At 41.0% G+C, this 20,024-nt stretch overlaps 1 long non-coding RNA gene across 1 annotated transcript; it reads left to right on the top strand.

Moving 5' to 3' along the window:
- Positions 1-11,767: 11,767 nt before the first annotated feature.
- LOC120523446 lies at positions 11,768-15,133 on the top strand. Its single transcript, XR_005632627.1, has 3 exons — positions 11,768-12,067; positions 12,297-12,402; positions 14,789-15,133. It is a non-coding gene; the product is annotated as an uncharacterized LOC120523446 (long non-coding RNA).
- The last annotated feature ends 4,891 nt before the right edge of the window (positions 15,134-20,024 follow it).

Genomic DNA, 20,024 nt, shown 5'->3' with positions numbered 1-20,024 from the left:
CGTACGGGGTTTACTCTTTAATTCGTAAAAGAGCCTCTGAATTTTGTTAAACCGGTCCGAAAACCTTGAAATCTCAACCTGCTTTGACACAAAACTGTAAGACAAAAAAGAAAAAAATCAGTAAAATCTGACGAGACTGGCTGTCGGTGGTAAAAATAGTTCTTAAAAAGAAAGAAAAAAAAAGCCAGTTTAGAAATTAGTAAAAGCAGTCAAGACTACGAAACTATGAATCAGAGGGGCGTGAAGGCGCCATCGCACCGCCTGTGCCAGATCTTTGAGGCTGAGAGGCTCGTTAAGTCTCAGGGTGGCCTAACGGTGGGGTCTTGGACTGCAAAGCCCGAGGGTCTGCGTTTACACCGCCACTCACTCTGTGCGACCATTAAATAAATCACTTCACCTGAATGTGCACTGAGTGGAAAAAAAGAAATGTAATTGTACCTGAAATAAAGGTGTCAGTCAAATAAATAAGAGCAGTTTATGGAATTTCCTAATAATATACCTGTACTCTTTTTAAATTCGATTGCTCCAGCAGACCCCCGTGACCCTATTCGGATTCAGCGGGTTAGAAAATGGATGGATGGATGAGAATCGCATTTCACTTTGTTTTAAATTTCTCAACGTGCATACACACAGACAAATATCTTCTCCCGGACCCGACTAATTCAGTGTCACGGCGGAACCTGAGCGAACCCCAAGTGCACAGGGCGCAAGGCAGGAGACAATCCTGGGCAGATGCCATTACATCGTTGCCTAAGTACATACATACATTACATAAGTGCCTTGAGCATGGGAAAGGCGCTATATAAATACAATGTATTATTATTATTATTATTATTATTATTATTATTATTATTTACATCTTCGGCTGCTCCAAGGAAAATGGAAATTGGCGAGACGCAGGACAACGGGCACAGGCAGATGGATTGATCCTTCTGTGTCCTCCTTTTACTTAGTGGATGACTCACTTGGTGGAGCCACCTGAGCACGAGCTTCAGTGGGTTTTCCTCACACCGCGCAGTGAGAAAAGAAACTTCAGATTGACACAATGAACAAACTAACATTTTAAAAGTAACTATTAGTCCGCTTTCTATACACTTTGTTACCACTCCTTTCCTTTCTGCACGTCTGGCCATAACATCTCACTTAGTCACTTCATATTATAATTATTAGACATTTAAAACCCGACTTCAGTTAATTGAGTGAGGTCGTGCTTATGGCGACTTTTCAATGGCTTTTACTTATTAGTTTATCAGTATTGTTTAAATTTATATTAATTCTTTCTTTGTAATCGCAATTACATTTTTTTCCTTCTTTTGTAAAGCAAATTGAGAAACACGTGTTCTATGAAAAGTGCTACATGAAAGAAAAGATGGTATAATCCTTCCTTTAATACCGGCGACTGCTCTGTGTGCTGGGCGTGTGCGCATGCGTAAAAGTGCAGAACCGGAGCTGACAGCTGTCTGTGTACCGGACTGCACGGGATCACGTAATGGAGCGAAGTAAGTGGTCGTTTTCTATCTTTAATATAGTTCATTTACTATTTATCTATCTAGCTGTCATTTGACGTCACATTGGTTAACGCCGCCAACTTGTTGGTCCAGAATTCCGACTGTGTGAAGTCTTCACGTTGTGGTCATGTTTGGTGTGCTTTGCGAGCCCCACCAACACAACCTGGCGTCCCCCCGTACACCCAAAACACCCAAACCCCACCCCAATCTCCGAACCCCCTTTAAAGTCGTGTTGGTTGGCTCAATGGAGACTACCACTTGTTGATGGGAGAAACGACGCACTAATGCCGGGAACGCTTGTTTCCTCTTTTGCTGCCTGGAAAGGTTCCCGCTCCCCAGTCCCCTTGGATGAAGCCAATATGAGTGTTATAATACAGATAAATATAGTGCTTTTCATATACCTCTCAGGCTATAGCCTATTATTTTGTTTCTAAGCTCACTTTTTCGATTTTCAATAGGTTAATTTCTGCACACGATAAGTAGGGTGTTGTACCGTGTTAACCATTATGGATGCAATGAGAAGTCAAGTAATATCCACCCATCCATTATCCAACCCGCTATATCCTAACTACAGGGTCACGGGTGTCTGCTGGAGCCAATCCCAAGGCGCAATGCAGGAAACAAACTCCATAGGGCGCCAGCCCACCGCAGGGCACAAACACTAGGGACAATTTAGAACCTGCATGTCTTTGGACTGATGGGAGGAAACCAGAGTACCCGGAGGAAACAAACGCAGACACGGGGAGACTCCACGCAGTGAGGACCTAGGAAGCGAGGGCGCAGCGCTACCCACTGCACCACCGTGCCGCGCCGTCAAATAATATGTAACCTTTTATTAGCAACCTAAAGAGATTACAGTATGCAAGCTTTTCAGGCAGCTCAGGCCTCTACAGGCAAGATGTAATCAAATATGGAAGACTGGTTATATACTAACCTCAGAATATTAAATGATCATCATTATACGAGGTTGATTTATATTATTAAAAGTGATTCGTTGGATTTTGATACTAATCAAGTGCAGAAGGCAATTCTTTTTGCCAAAGTTAGATATTGGTCAAAATTGAATTTGTCATCTATGACAAATATGCCTCGAACGTTTGCATATTATAACCCCTTTAGATAGCCAATAAAAGGGGTCATTTTGCTTGACGTCTCATTGCACACGACACTAAACCAATCCGATATTAACAACCCTTCACTGGAAAGCAATTTCATTATTTTGGTAAATTTAGTTAACAATAAAAGTTCAAATAACTATAGCGTTTGCTCTTGATGTAAATGTTAAGGACTTCACACGAAACATCTTAACGATCTTTAAACACATCCAAATGCACGTCCCAACGCCTGAATGTGTCATTCATCCCAACGATGTCTGTCCCCAGTGTGTGCTGAAGGGGCGTCACGTTTGCATTCAACACTCATCAGCGCGGCGACTTCATTATTTCCGTCGGTTAAATATTTCAGTAACGTCTGAGGTGCGGCTCTTCTGATAAAAGGGTCAGCGGCTTAGGATTTAAAAAGTGGCGCAAATTGTGGCGCTTAAATTATTGGTTTACAATGTTTTTGTCCTTAAACCGGACTGTTAATCCACATGTTTCGTGTGCTGACATATCAGTGTAGAGGCGGGCTACATACCTCAGTAAATACATAATATCTGTCGCTCATTTGAACACACAAAGAAAGAAACCGCAGAGAATGGAAATGTGCTCGTGTACACCCAGTAGCTTTTCTACTGACGCGAGATCCACTTAATAACAGCCTGGTGAAGAACTTATTGCGATTTCTGTGTCTCTGGGAGATGCTTTATGCACAAAAGTCTGTCGATTAAAAAAGAGACAGAGAGCGAGAGAGAAAGAGACAAAAGAACATTTATTTTTAATGTTTATTTTAAATTATAACGAGGGGAAATCAAAGAGTACTAAACAAATCACATACTATTACTGTAAATTTATTTGTGCATATACTATTTTTCAATTTCCTCTTGAAGATAAAGTATCTATCTATCTATCTATTATACTGTATAGTGCCTTTCATATCTATCCATCTATCTATCTATCCATTATATAGTGCCTTTCGTATCTATCTATCTATCTATCTATTATATAGTGCCTTTCATATCTATCTATCTATATACAGTGGATTTACAAAGTATGCAGACTTGTTCACTTTCTCCACTTTATTGTGTTGTAGATTTTATTTTACATGGATAAATTTGACATTTGGCCAATCAAGCTACACTCGGTAACTCATAATGATAAAGTGATCTGCACATAATGCACATTTATTACAAACTGAAATCTCTCATTCAATTATTTGGACCCTTTTCTGTGGCACTCCAGATTGTGGTCTGGTCCATCCTGTTTGCTTTAATTCTCCTTGAGATGCATGCAGAACTTGACTGGGGTCCACCAGTAGTAAACTGAATTGATTGGACATCATTTAGAAAAGCACACACCTGAATCTATCAGGTCTCACAATTCACTCAGGACAAAAACTTAAGGTAAATGAACTCTCTGAGATCAAATTGTGAGATGTCACAAATCAGGACAATGGACAAATCCACTTGTAAAGCTTTAACTGCTCCCAGGAAGACAGTGGCATCAGTAATTGTGAAATGGATGAAGTTTTGAACCACCTGAACTCTTCCTAGAGTTGGCTGACCAGACAAACTGAATGACCAGGCAAGAAGAGCCATGGTAAAGGGATGACCAGGAACCCAATGGTCACCCTGAAACTGCAGTTTCAAAAGTCTTCTGCTGAGATGGGAGGACCTGTCAGATAGACAAAAAAAAATTAAAAAAATCAGTAGCACGCGGTCAATCAGGTATTTATGGTAGAATGAATAACTCCCCATATCACCACAAGCTGAGTGGCCTTCAGGAAAACTGTGCCGTAAAAATGGTGCCATCCTTCAGCTGAGAAGTAAAACTGAGGACCTGACTCTCTGTGGTCATATAAGATCTCTGGGCATCCTTTGCAAAGAGCATCCTGATGTCCTGGCTAAATTGCCCCTTAATCACCCCTCCCCCTTTTCTCTAATTGGTTATCTCACTCTCACTCCCTCACCAACAAAGCTAACAAGTGTGCTGCCACAAAATGGCTGTCATCACGTCATTTGGCTGGGTGCTACACATTGGCGGTAGTTGAAGTGGCTCCCTAATTCATTATGTGACACACTTTTAGTAGTGAGAAAAGCACTATATAAATGTAAAGAATTATTATTAGTATTTCTGACTTAGGAACATTTGGTGGTTAATGGCAGGACTGGCACTTCAGCCACAGTAAAAATCCTCTCACTGTTCCAGTGTGGTGCTGAGATGTCACTCGGGTCCCAATCCAGGTGGTTCATTGAGTGCTGAGTGAGGCAATGTGCTATCAGTGTATGCTCTCAATCTGAATACTTGAATGAGGGATTTCGGGTTTTGATTTTTATTTTTATGCTTTCTGAATATATCTATCTATCTATCTATCTATCTATCTATCTATCTATCTATCTATCTATCTATCTATCTATCTATCTATCTATCTATCTATCATTCTTTTATAACATCTCATTTCGACGATTGCAATTCTTTGTATGTAGATGTTGATCGGGCCTTGTTACGATGCCTACAACTACTCCAGAACGCTGCAGCTTGCTTATTGAATGCTTCTTGTAAGTATGGCCATGTTTCACCAACACTGACCTCACTTCATTGGCTTCCAGTTGATTTCAAGCTCTAATCCTTGTTTTTAAATGCTTGAATGGAACTGGCCCATCTTACCCCTCAGAGCATCTTCACTTATATGTGCCAACAAGAGCGTAGCATGGCGGTCTGCTAGCCAGATACTCTCAGTTATACCGAGGTCGAGGTTGAAGTAAAAGGGGGATCAGGCTTTTGCAGTGGCTGCTCCTTTTCTCAAGAATGGCTTACCTTATTATATTAGGTGTGCCCCGGCATTGGCCATTTTGAAGTCGTCATTACAGTCTTCTCTCTTCTCACTGGCAAGCAGTTGACAGTATGTTTGTACATGTTGGCTCTTGTACATTTATGATTATAAATATGCATGTATGGGTGTGGGTACTTTGAGTTAATCTTTTATGTAATGGCTGGGTATGCTTGCAGTTTTGTGATGTGTACGTGTTTTATATGTTTTAACTGCTTCTTTTACCCTTTCTTGTACATCATTTTGGTTCATTTTTTATTGTTGTAAATGTGCTCTATAAATAAACTTTGCCTTGCCTCATAAAACATTATTTTAATTCATAACACTAAGAAGTGCAGACATGAGACAATGGATTGCAAAGATGAAGCTGGTTTACAATATTTATTACAAAAAAGTTAAACAATATGTAAAATATAGAACTAGAACTGCAGGTTGTAACAGAACAAAGAGGGACATGTATGTTTAGGTTACCTTTTCTCGCAAAACACAGTAATGTTTCATTTTCTCAAAAACCGATGCATATCTTTCATATGTGAAAAAGGGAAGGTAAAAGGTCTAAGGACATATGCCCTCTCCTCTTCTTCTTGAAAATCAGATTTTTGAAGGACCTTCTCTACGTCTTCCTTCTCCATTGACAGATGTATTCTCAGTACGCCACTTTTCTGCCTCCATTAATTGCTGAAGGATTCCGTGTTGCTGTAACACTTTTTAGGAAAAAAATAAAGGAAACTAGGGAGCTTTGCCCCCTGCCCACTTCGCTTGCCAACCCCTGTGCTTCACGTTAGCCTCTTTGTGGTTCTGCCGCGCACTTATGTGATTTTACTATTTTACATTACAATGAGTAATTAAGCATATTAAAAAATAGTAAAATGGAATCATTTAAAAGTAAATTATGTTTCATGTTGCGTTAGAGGTACTCATTGCATTATATGATTTCATTCTGTTTGCCTTTTCAATTAACACGCAAATATTTTTTAAACTTAAAATTTCAGTGAAAACAATTTTTTGACTTCAATTTTCGTCAATATTGCTTGGAATTTTGATCCTGTGTTTTTGGACTTCCAGCGTGATGACACAACGTATATCTGCCCGTGATTGAATTTCGTTTCTTTCTCTCTATTAAATAAAACAACTTTTTCGAATGTTTGTCCCTGTGATTTGTTGATTGTCTTTGCAAAATCTTTTCTAAGGGGAAACTGTAAACGTTTTAATACGAATGGCATATCAAGATCTCCTTTGCTGTGTAATGTTATTCGTGGAAGGTGTACTACATTACCTTTCTTGGATACATCTTTCTTTCTGCAGTAATTCATGTGGTGGAAGACCAGACGGTGTTAACGGTTGTAGAAATTCTTTGTGATATTGTAAGTTGATGTTTTCATCTTCCACACCATCACCATCAACTGATTCAGCGTTTACGCATTTGATACGCATTTAACCAATTTGCAGTGTAACTGTTCGACATTTTTGGCATTAATTTGTTTGACTTCATCGTTTCTCTGTGCTAGGATTGCTCATTTTTTTCTGTTGATAACACTTTGTGATGATATTCTCCAACAAGATTTGGACATAATCCATCCATCATCCAACGTGCCATATCCTAACTACAGGGTCACGGGGGTCTGCTGGAGCCAATCCCAGCCAACATAGGGTGCAAGGCAGGAAACAAACCCCACCGCAGGGCACACAAACACACCCACACATGGGACAATTTCGAATCGCCAATAAACCTTTGGACTGTGGGAGGAAATCCACGCAGACACGGGGAGAACATGCAAACTCCACGCGGGGAGGACCCGGAAGGCGAACCCAGGTCTCCTAACTGCGAGGCAGCAGCACTACCCACTGCGCCACCGTGCTGCCCCTGGGCATAATCCATCTTCTCTAATTGGGAACTTAAAGTGAGGAAAACATTAAAATTTATTAGAGCTGAGAGAGCAGAAACTGTGTCTGTCAAAAGCATTCACACGAATGAGAGGTGAGATTACTGTGTGTGTGGTTGAAAATGGCTGACAGGAGGGCGTGACTTGAAAACATCTCATGGCCAAAGTCTCATCTCGTGGGACTTAAAAATCTTCCAAAAAGTCTCGTCGTGATGCGGGATTTTTTTTATATAATAGACAGAAATATTTAAATAGTCATCATAAAGCTTATTGCCTTTTCCTCCACATTTACATGGAATGTAAAAAACAGAAAAGAGAAAAAGTAATGTACAGCATACTCTTCATTTGTTATACATTATTAATTTTGCAGTTTCTTTGGTCTTCAATGTTTCTTACAATACACAATTATTAAGCCATTACATGATGCATTTTAATTTTTCTAAAGCCTTTAAGAGTTGTATTTCTGTGTCAGAAGAGGTAAAACAGGCTTTTAGTCGTTTTGGCTTAGACTCGTACTGGTTAAAGATTAACAGAATGTATCCGAGACAAGCATTAAAAGTCCTTTCATACATTTTATTCATTATATAATAAGCATTTTAAGCCAGCATCAATAAAATGTTATTCATCTCTCTTACGGAAGTTTATCAAATGATGTGTCTGTACCTGCTCGCCAATGCCCTGTGCTGGATGGCAGAGAAGGAAGGATGGCGTTTCTTTTAAAAGAAAAGATTTGAAACCTGCATGAGCGCCACACTATGGAATAGCAAGTCATGTTCTTCCGTTCAGATGCAGCACAAGTCTTTACCCATCTTCTGTCTTTTCATTAATGGCCCAATAGAGTCTAAACCTGAAAACAGAAAAAAAATAAAATAATATTAACCTAAGGAAATGTTAAAAATGAACCAAAAGAATATATAAGCAAAAAATGACCCTGTCCAGGCTGGGCATCATTTCTGTACCTTCTAATTTTTTGTTGGGTTCTTGGCCTTCATTTAAAAGGGTGTTTACTTGCTCAGTCCAATGCGAGTATTTCATTCAGTGATTTCAGAAAGAAGCATTAAGTTTATAATGGTAAACATTTTCATTATTTGGTCATTGCCACGTTACCGCAGAACTGAATGAAAGTTGTCATTTACCCCTTGGGCTGGAGTTTTGGAGCAACATTATACATAGAGGGTCCAAACATTGAGACAATGGAAGGGGGTCTCAAGGACGACATACAGTACATTCTATAGGGACACCGCAAAATGGTCATTTGTAAAGCTGGAAACCACACTAAATACACAGAAACTTAGTTCTAATATGAAATGGCAATACCATCAACATGGAAATCCAACAGCCATGGCTATTCATCTGACTTGGGAGGCCCTAATACAAGAAATAAAAAAAAATGAATCAAAGAAAAAAAATGAAATACTGATATGGAGTAAACTGTTGACAATGGCTTTTAAATAAAAATAATAATGGAAATGGCCACTAGTGACACACCCTGAGCTGCATCTGTAGATAGTAAAACCTGCCAAAACAACGGAAGATGGAGGATTAGCTCAGCTCTTGAAACTTTATTTGAAAATATAACAAAAATATAACAATCGGTATTGTGTGAAGTAAAGCAGCCTGGTGTCGTTTTGTGTTTGTTTGTTTTAATAACACACATGCATACAATGCTGGTATTATTACCTGCGTACTTTACAACGCGGGCGGGCTCTGAAGGTGAGGCGGCAGGATGCGGTGGTCTGCCTGCTTTTTGGACTCGCTTTGATATTTCGTCAATGTTGGCTTTATATTCACTGCGTCTGTGGAGAAATGTGGCCGTGGAAATCAAGATAAAAAAATATGCAATACTAATTTGGCAAAAAGCGCGATTGTGTTCTTATAAATATACATCTCGCCTGAAGAAGGGGCCTGAGTTGCCTCGAAAGCCTGCATATTGTAATCTTTTTAGTTAGCCAATAAAAGGGGTCATTTAGCTTGACGTTTCTCTATAAATATATAGCTAACTTAACTCTCCAACTAGAGAAAAGTCAAGCTAAATAAGACATAACATCACATAAATAAGTTAGTATAGCTTAAATAATAAGACATAATTATTTAAATAGTAAAAATAAGAGAAAGGAAAAAGAATTTATTATAACGATATGTTTAAAAATAGGATATCTAGCCAATGTCAGTAATGACGATAAACACAAAACTCTTGGATTTGTATACGTCATATATATCATCATACATCTCGTTAGTTTTGTTTAATGGCTCAAAGGTTTCTTTAAATATACCAGTGATGGCGAACCCGTTGGGCTCGGCGTATCAAAACTTCTGAAAATGCCTAACTTGACTCTGCTGGCGTGTCGCCCCCTCTCATACAAAAGAGAAATAATCTATCTATCCATCCATTATCCAACCTGCTATATCCTAACTACAAGGTCACGGGGGTCTGCTGGAGCCAATCCCACCCAACACAGGGCGCAAGGCAGGAAACAACCCCCAGGCAGGGCGCCAGCCCACCGCAGAAGAGAAATAACTCTTTAAATATTAATTTATTATACAGCCCAATCAGATGTGTTGCTTTGTTTTATAAAAGTAAAAGAAAAATCAGCGACTTGAGTGGAAAATATTACATGTGCACTGAAAATTGGGCTTAGAATAATTGAATTGAATTGAAAAAAATATGAGGACGGCAAGGTGGCCGGTGGTTTGCTTCCCGGGTCCTCCCTGCGTGGAGTTTGCATGTTCTCCCCGTGTCTGCGTGAGTTTCCTCCGGGTACTCCGGTTTCCTCCCACAGTCCAAAGACATGCAGGTTAGGTGCATTGGCGATTCTAAATTGTCCCGTGTGTGTGCTTGGTGTGTGTGTGTCTGTGTGTGCCCTGCGGTGGGCTGGCGCCCTGCCCGGGGTTTGTTTCCTGCCTTGCGCCCTGTGTTGGTTGGCATTGGCTCTAGCAGACCCCCGTGACCCTGTAGTTAGGATATAAAGCGGGTTGGATATTGGATGGGTGGATGGATGAAAAATATGAAACACGTTGCATTTGATTTGACATGAAGTAACGGCTTTTTTGTTGCTGAGTTTTAATAGATTATACTGGTGGACTTCAAGTCCAACCAAGCTGCACTAACTTCATCAGTCACTCGGTTTCGTTTGTCCATTTTAATTATTTGATTAAATTCATTTTTTAATGCTAACAATAAGGACTCGCAAAAGTATAACGCGGAAAATAAGGCAGTAGGGATTAAAAGGGACAGAGGAGAGAAATGTAAACGAGCACACACTTAGAAATGAAGACTACCTGCCCTTTGGAGAAATGAAACCACGGAATGAAAGCAATGTCAGCACTGAGACGGAATATCGAAATAGTCTTTGAGGTTCGTTACCTCAGCCGCAGTGTTGTTTACAGAAGATCTGAACCGCACAATGGAAAAAAAAATATGGGGTACGGGATAGGTACGAGATAATGGCTCCCCCATCATTTTTTTTTCATTGTGCGGTTCAGAGCTTCTGTACGTTTGAACCGGCTCCTGGCATAAAATAATTAAATGCATTTCACACGAGCAACAAACGTAAAGGCAGATTTCACACAAACACTGATTGTGCGCTCATTTTGGAGGCTGCACTCGCGCCATGAAAACGAACTTCCAGCGCAGCGGTAAAAAGTCAACTAAACTGTGCGGCTGTCGTAATGAAAGATGATGTAATGATACGGGTGGTGAGAATCCATTTTAAGCTCTAGATGGTGCAGGGTCTTATATTTTTTGTTATTTCTTATATTTTTATTGTTCAGTTTCTTTGGTAAGTTCATGTCACCCAAAGGTTCGCCATCACTGAAATTTACTGAGCTTTTTATTCTGAGAGCCCATCTGTGTGTTATCGTTCCGTATCGGAAAGCGTTTTCAGCCCCTTTCCTTTTTCCTTGTACTGCTGCTCTCCTCGTTCTCTTTCTACTGACTGTGGAAATCCCGTTCGGGGGAAGGAGGCCGGGTCTCCAACCTGCAGCCGAACCGAACCTTTCTCAGCCTGAGGGGGTCTAAACGAGTGCGCAGCGCCCTGGTCCGTTCTGCAGCTGCACTTTATTATTTTATTCGGTTATCCATCTGTGTCTTGTCACTGTTCCTGCTTGGATTATCTCCATTCCTTAATAGCACTATGTCGAATGTTCAGTTGTCCTGCAGTACGTTGGATAGGCTTGCAGCCAGGAGGACCTTTCCTCTCCACGCCCGAACAGGAGTGTGCAGGAACCTTTTCGGCCCGGTGGACCACGACGAGCTGGATCGGGAGATGAAGACCAAACTCCGGGAGATCAGCGAAAGTGACCAGCGTAAGTGGAACTTTAACTTCGAAACCCACACCCCAGTAGAAGGCGGCGATTACGTCTGGGAGGCGAAGCCGATGGATGCGATCCCGCGTTCTTCGAAACCCACACCCCAGTAGAAGGCTTACGTCTGGGAGGCGAAGCCTATTCAAGTAGGGAGAACACGGATTACCGTACCGGTGTGGACGAGGTCTCCCTTGGACTTGCACCAAACGATTAGTAATGGCAGGGACGAGTCCAGCGCGGGTCAGGATTTTTCCTCGCCCTCGGCTTGCACTGCCGCCCCGGAGAGTCGATTGGCTGCGGTGGAGAGTGCAGTGAACTCCGGGGACAGGAATCAAGAAAATCAATCGGATAATTTCAACTCAGGAATAAGGACAGCCAGCAGAGCCGTGCCGTGCACACCACGAAAGCGGACGCCTGCTAGCGAAACAAACCGGCAAATCACAGGTAAGGACGAGGGAAAAGAAAAGTTTACACTCTTGTTAATATTGTGTGCGTGACTCTTGTGTTTTCGTTTAACTTGTTCTCCTTATCCCACTTTTTATTTCAAGTCGTGATTGCATGCAGGAAAGGGCAGGGGTCGTGGGCAGAGCACTGGGTCATTTTTGTTAACAATGTGACGTTTTGCGTCATGATTTCCACATTTTAGCCAGTTTTCCTTTTTCATTTTCTCTAGAGTGAGTTGTTTATTAAAAGGAAAGCAATCTGGTGAAGATGTCTCTCCTTCGGCGTCCATGATCCCCACGGAGCAGACTCCGAGAAAAAGGTGGTGTGAAAAAGAGGTGTGTAAGTTTAGTTCAGATGTATACCAAAAGTTCAAATTTAGCAAGTTCTAAAGGGTGGCGCAAAACGTGATTCAAAATAGCTACGAAGTCGTGGCGGTTTGTATTGGGATGTGCTTTGAGATGGGGGGTTGTAGGGCGCTGAGTTGGAAAATGTGTCTCGTAACATATTTGCATATGCATTGAGCCGTTGGTGTGTAATGACGTCAGTGTGGCGGGAAAGGACCTAGTAAATCTTCTTTCGGCAACTCACATTTAAGGGTCGCCACGGAGGATCACCGGTCTCCATCTATCCCTTGTCTTTTACATCAGTTTCTGCCACGCTGACTGTGTTCATGCCCGATCCCATCAATAAACCTCCTCTTTGGCCTTTCTCTTTTCCTCTTGCCTGGCAGTGCCATCCTCAACATTATTTTCTCCATGTATCTCTCATCTCTCTTCTACTCGTGCCCAGACCATATCAGTCTAACCTCTTTCAATTGGTCACAAACTGTCGCACCTGTGTTGTCCGTCTAATATACTATACAATACAATACAGTTTATTTTTGTATAGCCCAAAATCACACAGGAAGTGCCACAATGGGCTTTAACAGGCCCTGCCTCTTGACAGCCCCCCAGCCTTGACTCTCTGAGAAGACAAGGAAAAACTCCCAAAAAAAATCCTTGTAGGGAAAAATGGAACCTTGGGAAAAGCAATTCAATGAGAGACCACTTCCAGGTAGGTTGGGCGTGCAGTGGGTGTCAAAAGAAGGGGGTCACTACAACACAATACACAGAACAGAACAAATCCCTAAAACAGCATAATAATAAAAATTTTAGAAGTAGGGAGCAGAATTTAACAGTAGATGATATCACATAATAAGATTTAGATATTTTTAGAGTCCTGGAGACCTCATCCATCAAGCTGCCTCCCCATTTGGCCATTCCACGGCTGAAATGTTGCTCGGCCAGCCAATCCGATGAAAGGACCCCTTTTTCCCATGATTCCTGTGATCCTCCATCAGAGATGACTTTACCATAGGCAGGCAAACAACTTGGCAGGTGGGCCGTGGCACCAATTGCCACATTTGAGTACCGAGAACAGAAACAGAATAGGTGAGAGTTAGTAACAAATTATAACAATCATATTACTTATGTTTTAGTGCTAATGACTAACAACAGAGATGCAGTCTGTACAGTTAATCAGCAGCTCTAGTCAGGATATGCTAAACTGAAGTAGTGAGTCTTCAGCCGAGATTTAAAGGCTGAGACCGAAGGGGCATCTCTTATAAAAGCAGGAAGACCATTCCACAGTTTAGGGGCCCTGTAACTAAAAGCTCGACCTCCCACTGTTATTTTACTAATCCTTGGAATCCAGACCGGCATCTTGAGATCTTAATGTGTGCTCAGGTTTGTAAGTCATGATAAGTTCAGACTCATTCCTAATCCCGTTTTCCCTCATTACTCATTATTGCGAGTGAAAATCGTAGCATCTTCAGCTCTGCCACTTCCAGCTCCGCCTCCTGTCTTTTCGTCAGGGCCACCGTCCCCAAACCACACAACACAGTTGGTCTCACTGCTGCTTCACAGACCTTTCCTTTCACTCTTGCAGCTACTCTTCTTTCACAAATCACTCCCTGACTTTCACCGACTTTCATTCCTTTTCTCCCCACTGGCCCCTCCACCTCTCCAGGTTCGTCTCACCCTGCTGTCTACCCTCGCAGCAGCTCACAATGTCATCCTCGTGCATAGAGACTCCTGTCTGACCTCACCTGTCAGCCTGTACAAATGATGACATCTGCTTCTTTTACTTTCTCGTATACGAAGTTTAGGGAAAGTTTTATAACCGTCCAAAAATTCGATGTCTAAATTTTGATGAACCTCGACGTTTTAGACCTCCCTGAGTCCGAAAATACCATTTATTTATTTACCATATATCCGTGGGTCAGTGTGTGTGGGTGTGTAAACAGATTAAACTGAGTACGCTTTCACTTAAGTCAACCAAATTTTGCATAAAACTACTAGGTGCAAAACGCAGATTTCTATCAGCTTTTGGGCTATTTGTGCTAGCAGGAAGTAGTACTTTACCTTTTATTCATGCAGCTGCATGTTCGATTCATTCAGCTTTACTTTTATAATAATTGTTCAATCAATTATTAATTTAATTTGATTTGTTGTTGATGGTTCTTTATTGTGCAATATATAAAAATATAATAATCTAAGGTTTAAGGTTTACTCCTTAAATATCCATTCCCATATCTGAGTATACGAGAAAGTCGAGGGGAGAGCACTCCCGATTATTTTTTTTAGCTGACTCATAGGCGGGGTATCAGGGTCTATAACTGCGCCTTTTTCTTTGTATAGAATATCCGCGATCGTTTTTGTATTTATGCTTTGTCTTTTGCAGGCGGTCGCACTATTATTTTTTTGAGGTGAAGATTCTGGTCTTTGGGGTTTCCACCAGATTGGGAAGTAAAGACCGTCTCTTCGAAGGAGGAGGAGAAGGAGTGCCGGGAAAGCAGAAACTCTTTGGGGATTTTCGTGAGGCAGAACCCGGGGACTGTTTAAAAGAAATCGATATGTAGCAACCCAGTGGCCTTGTATGTAGCCACAAATACAGTGTTAAACGCGTTAACAACTGTGCAATGTATCTTTAAAGAGGAGACAAAAAGCCTGATGTCTACACTGGCCAAAAGTGTAAAGCTTTAAAAGTCATTTATTGTTTATTGATGCAGCTTGAGTTGTATATTTGTACAAAATTTAAGAGTATACTTGTATTTTATTTATGTGCTGAGTTCTTATTGGTAAAAGCCAATGTTGTTTTCTTTTTCTATGAGCCAAAGGGCACTTTTGAATTTCTTTGCATAATGTTTAAAATGACTTATATTTTTATATGTTTTGCTCTCAATCACAACATAACTTCATGTATCCTTTCGTATACTTAAAGTTAAGTGGAATCCATTTTTTTCTGCACCTTTTCTGTTCCACTGCCGTTTCCAGATTTTTCAAATAAGTCTGAATAAAACAAACAAATGGTTTACTCGAAGTTTTTCTCCTTCAGTTGCTTCTTTTCCCACGATTTCTTTGCACTTTATGGTGACGCTTTTATCCAAGGCGACTTATTACGATGTTTTTTCCTTCCCCTATTGGAAGCTCATTCCGGTGAATTGTCTTTCTTATATTAGCAGGGTGACAGCAGCAGTTCGAACCCCCCACCTCGGGGTTTTCAGTCCAGTGCCCCAACACTGAAGAAAAGGGCAATGATAGGCATGGGCGGACTGGCCATTAGGGCATTTGGGCAATGTCCGGTGGGCCGCGGACTCTGGTCTGGTGATGGGCCGGCCGTTTTATGAAATACATTTTATGTACTGGTTACTGTTTGACGTTGAAATTCATTTTCTAAACTACTAAACATTATCTGTCCGGTACTGTGATTAATATAGTCCTATATAATATGTCGTATTACGCCATCAAGTTGTTTTAGTTGTCAGTACACGACATTGCAGTGAGAAATTTGGCCAAAACTGCCTTTTGCTGATTTCCGTTTCGATACCGCTATCGGTTAGTATGTATATTACTGCAATTTATTTTATCTCATATCTAGTATTTAAATTATTCGGTACTAATTAGTTTAGATTATGCATTATGCATTTTATTGTTCTCTGGTCCTCGGCGTGAGCGATAAGGTTTTCAGCTGCGATTATTAGTATGATGAAATAAAGTTATAAAGCACAGGAATTTTTAATATTAAGACGGAACATTTTATCGTTAAGTTAATGGAACATTTCAATCATGTGAGGTTTTCATTATATCCTCAGTTATAATTTATTCCATTGTAAATAAGCAGCTACTAGCCTACTACTGTACTGGCACCTGGACATGACATTGACAATCGATATGCACTCTAATAACGTGTAAGCCGTGTTACTACATTTTTATTTTCATTGAATTTTATTTCTAAGCATGTCGTCAAATTTTAAGTTGCATCTAAACAACAGTGTACAGATTAAGTTTGGCAACAGTTTAAATAGAGTTCATATAGTAGGCTCACAGTAAGTAGCGGGCCGCGTACACATCACAAATTTTAAGAAAATGACAAATGAATAATGGGCTGAGTGGGCCGACCTCGTCACCTCACTCATTGAAGGATGTCTGGGCCGGTTTTGAGACCCAGTCCACTCCTGATGGTAGGTTGTTACATTTACAAAAATGTATTTATTTTATATTACATATATTGCTTATGTTCGATCATACTTGATTAATTGAAAGTAGTAAAATTAACTATATTTAGTCTTCACCGGAAATGATCCGCACCAGACAGATTCACCGTCAAAGGAAATTGGATAACTTGGTGGTAGGATCACGTGACTTTCAACAAAGCGACAGGTTGCAGGTTTGAGTTTTTGGCGCCGGCTAAGAGCAAAAGGTTACTGAAATAAAAGTTAAAAAACAACAGCAGAAATATTGAGATATTCATTCAAAACACTTCATCAGACAGACTAGCATTACAGGGTGGTCCAGATCTAACTATGCAGATCCATATCGTCTGGATGACTTTGATTTATGCGGGGATGATTCCAGTTCGGCGCAAAGACGATTCTTCATATAGTCCGTTCAAACGTTTTTTCGATGGTCCGGGATTTTTCAGGTGATTTTCAATGAAATAAACTTAATACGTTAAAGCGTAATGAAAATTCATAATTAGACCACCCTATAGTTCATTTTGCGTTTTTCCTTGAGTTCCCTTTTCATGCTTTACGTTCACTAACTATACCGTCACAAGCCAGTAAATGTACTATTAAATTGTCTTGTTTCATTCCCTTAGTACAGGTATGTTTACGTGCTTAAACAATTCTGACTTTTGTTGGGGTCAACTGCTTTTAGCATTAGCATAACTTTGCTCAACCAGATAAATACTATTATTAACAGACAAATAATGCTGTACACCCAAATACAATACAATGCAGGTGCCATATTGGCTAGTCTAGACATTCTAAACATTTGGAGTTATTCTGATTTTTATTCGGTTGTAATCCAAATCTCTGTTCTCAACAGCAGACTCCTAGAAGAACACATCTATCTGTCTTTAACACGCTGCCTTATGCGGTAGTGTGCTGTTCATGCAAAACGATTTTAGTTTCAATAGTAAAGGCTCAAGTTGGCTGTCTACGTTAGGCGTGTATCTTCTTTGATTTCACTGTTAAAGGCAGTAGCTGTGCCTGACGTACTTAATTAATAGGGTCGGAGCAGCCTACAGAGAGAGCGGTAAGTTGCTTTTTCCACCTCCAAAACTTACTGTAACTCCAAAAAAATGTCAAAAAACAAAGTGTATGTCAGTGATAAACAGTTCAACATGGTTGGAGGAGCACTCATCTCCAAGCACCAATGCCTCACTGACAGAGGTTCCATCACTGGATATGCTGGATGGGGAACCAGGTTTGAAGATTAAGTTGGCCAAATACCACACTTGCCTAAGAAAACTGGGTTGCCCTGAAGTGACGGAAAACTCTATAAAGCACAAGTCAGGTGGGGACAGGAAATCAAGGGCTGCTTTTGGGATCAAGAAACCTCAACAAACAGGAGTGAATTTTTTACCCAAGCCATCCTAAATGAAGAGGGCCTTGAGAATGTGTGAATAGCATGTCTTTCAGATGTTAAAAAGAACAACAGCGTGGAGGACGTGAGGATGAAAATGCAACAGAGGTTTGCATACAGGACACATGACCAATGACGAAAGACTTCCAGGCTCTTTGAAATAAGTGAGGTTTGTGAGCTTTGAGAATGGTTTCTGATTTCAGTTTGTTGGGCTGTTGCATAATTATTTTGATGTGTTCATTGTACATAGTGTGACGGAGGTCTGGGACACCCCAACCATGGAAGGACCGGGGGGCAGTTTCAAACCTGACCAACAGAGGGCAGCACCGTTGGCTTCCAGCGGGGCCACTGGTCATGAATATGGATGCTCTACCCTGCTAGGGCCCATGGCCACCAGCGGAGGGCACCTGGATGCTTGCAGGCTCCTATTTGGCAGCACTTCCACCACACCCGGAAGAGCTGCCAGAAGAAGGTTGTTGGGCACCTGGTGTCCTTCCGGGTGCCCTATAAAAGGAGCCAGTCACCACCACTTAATGGCGTCAGTCGGGTTGAAATGGAGGAGTGGAGGCTGAAGGTCTGCTAAAGAGAATGGACTGTGCTTTACTTGGCTACTGTGTTGCTGACATTTACTGGGCTGCTTTGTGTTAATAAACCGGGTGCTGTGTGGCAACATGTGTCTCAGTCTGTGCCAGGGTTAGGGCGGCTATACATGCCTGGGGTTTCACAACAGCCATAGCAGACATGTCTTAGACTCACTCAAACCGATTTATCTACCTTCACTAGGCCTAACGCTGGCACTCTTTTCAAACTAATGTCAGGGTTCTTACATATCGGAAGCGTTAACAAGTCCAAGAGTTTAAATGTTGACTCTCTTGGATAAATTTGGATGATGCAGCACCAAAACATCCGTAACTGTTTGAACCATCAACAATGTGTAGTGTTCAAGGAGTCCCACTTCAATATCTTTGCTGCTTTTTTTTAATTGCATGCCTTACTGACTCACAGGTTAAAAAAAGAATAAAAATAAAATAAGTGAGTGTAAGATAAATGATAGAATTATAATAGATAGATAGATAAATGCAGAATTTAAACACATTGCAACTGTGCACCTGCAATCCAGGTTTCTCTCACAGCTCGTCGCTCGACGTTCCTGAGGGCAGGCCGTCCAAGTGGAGAGGAGGGCAGTTGGGCAAAAACGTAGAAAGCACTGTGGAGCCAATGAGAGGGGTAAGGATGCGATTTGGGAAAGTGGGGCATCTTAAAGGTTTTATTGTGCACAAAGCCAATATATATACTGTATGTCTGGTTTGTTCATTTTACAGGCTGATGATGTTGGTTTAGTAAGAGTATATAATCAAGGGCCTTTGTGTACCTTAATGAGGACGCAGAAAAGCTGCGGTAAGTATGAACCTCTGTTCAGATTTGACATTTGTTTCTAATCTTTCTGACTCCAGAGTTTAGGAATCTACATAACAAACCTATCCATGAATCAGATCCAGCAAACAGGAAAAGTTCTATGAGATAACAGCACTTTTGTATTGTTTATGGTATACCCTGATTCATTTTATTTACACCTATAGCCAATTTAAAATTGTGTTTATTTTTTTAAAGCAGGCATTTTGCTGCCACCATTGGCGAGTCTCGCAGAGCCTCACACTTTTCCCATTGTATGCCTCTTATCAGAATTGAATATAGCTAATATTTGACTTGTCACACACGTGCGATTAAAAACAGTTTAAGGGTTCAAATAAGTGCGTTTGCCTGCCGAAATAGGGGTTGGCACTGTCCTCTAACTCTTTCTGCTCTCTTTCTACAGAACAACAGAAGAACCCTCAGCCTAACCATCACTTCCTGTTCCGATCCACCAGATCCTGCCCCCTCCTGATGTCACTTCCGGTTGCAGACTGTCACATACTAATAACATGATTTCCTTACACTGACCATTTTTATACCGCCTTCTCTTTGTGATACTCTGTTCTGTTTTGGACTCCAGTCTGTAAAGTCATATTTCACTTGCCTGACATCTACAGTATAGAGGGGATCTCCCA

Source organism: Polypterus senegalus, chromosome 1 (assembly GCF_016835505.1).
Source record: "Polypterus senegalus isolate Bchr_013 chromosome 1, ASM1683550v1, whole genome shotgun sequence".
Classification (NCBI taxonomy): Eukaryota; Metazoa; Chordata; class Cladistia; order Polypteriformes; family Polypteridae; genus Polypterus; species Polypterus senegalus.
This window is presented reverse-complemented; position numbering and strand designations above follow the sequence as displayed.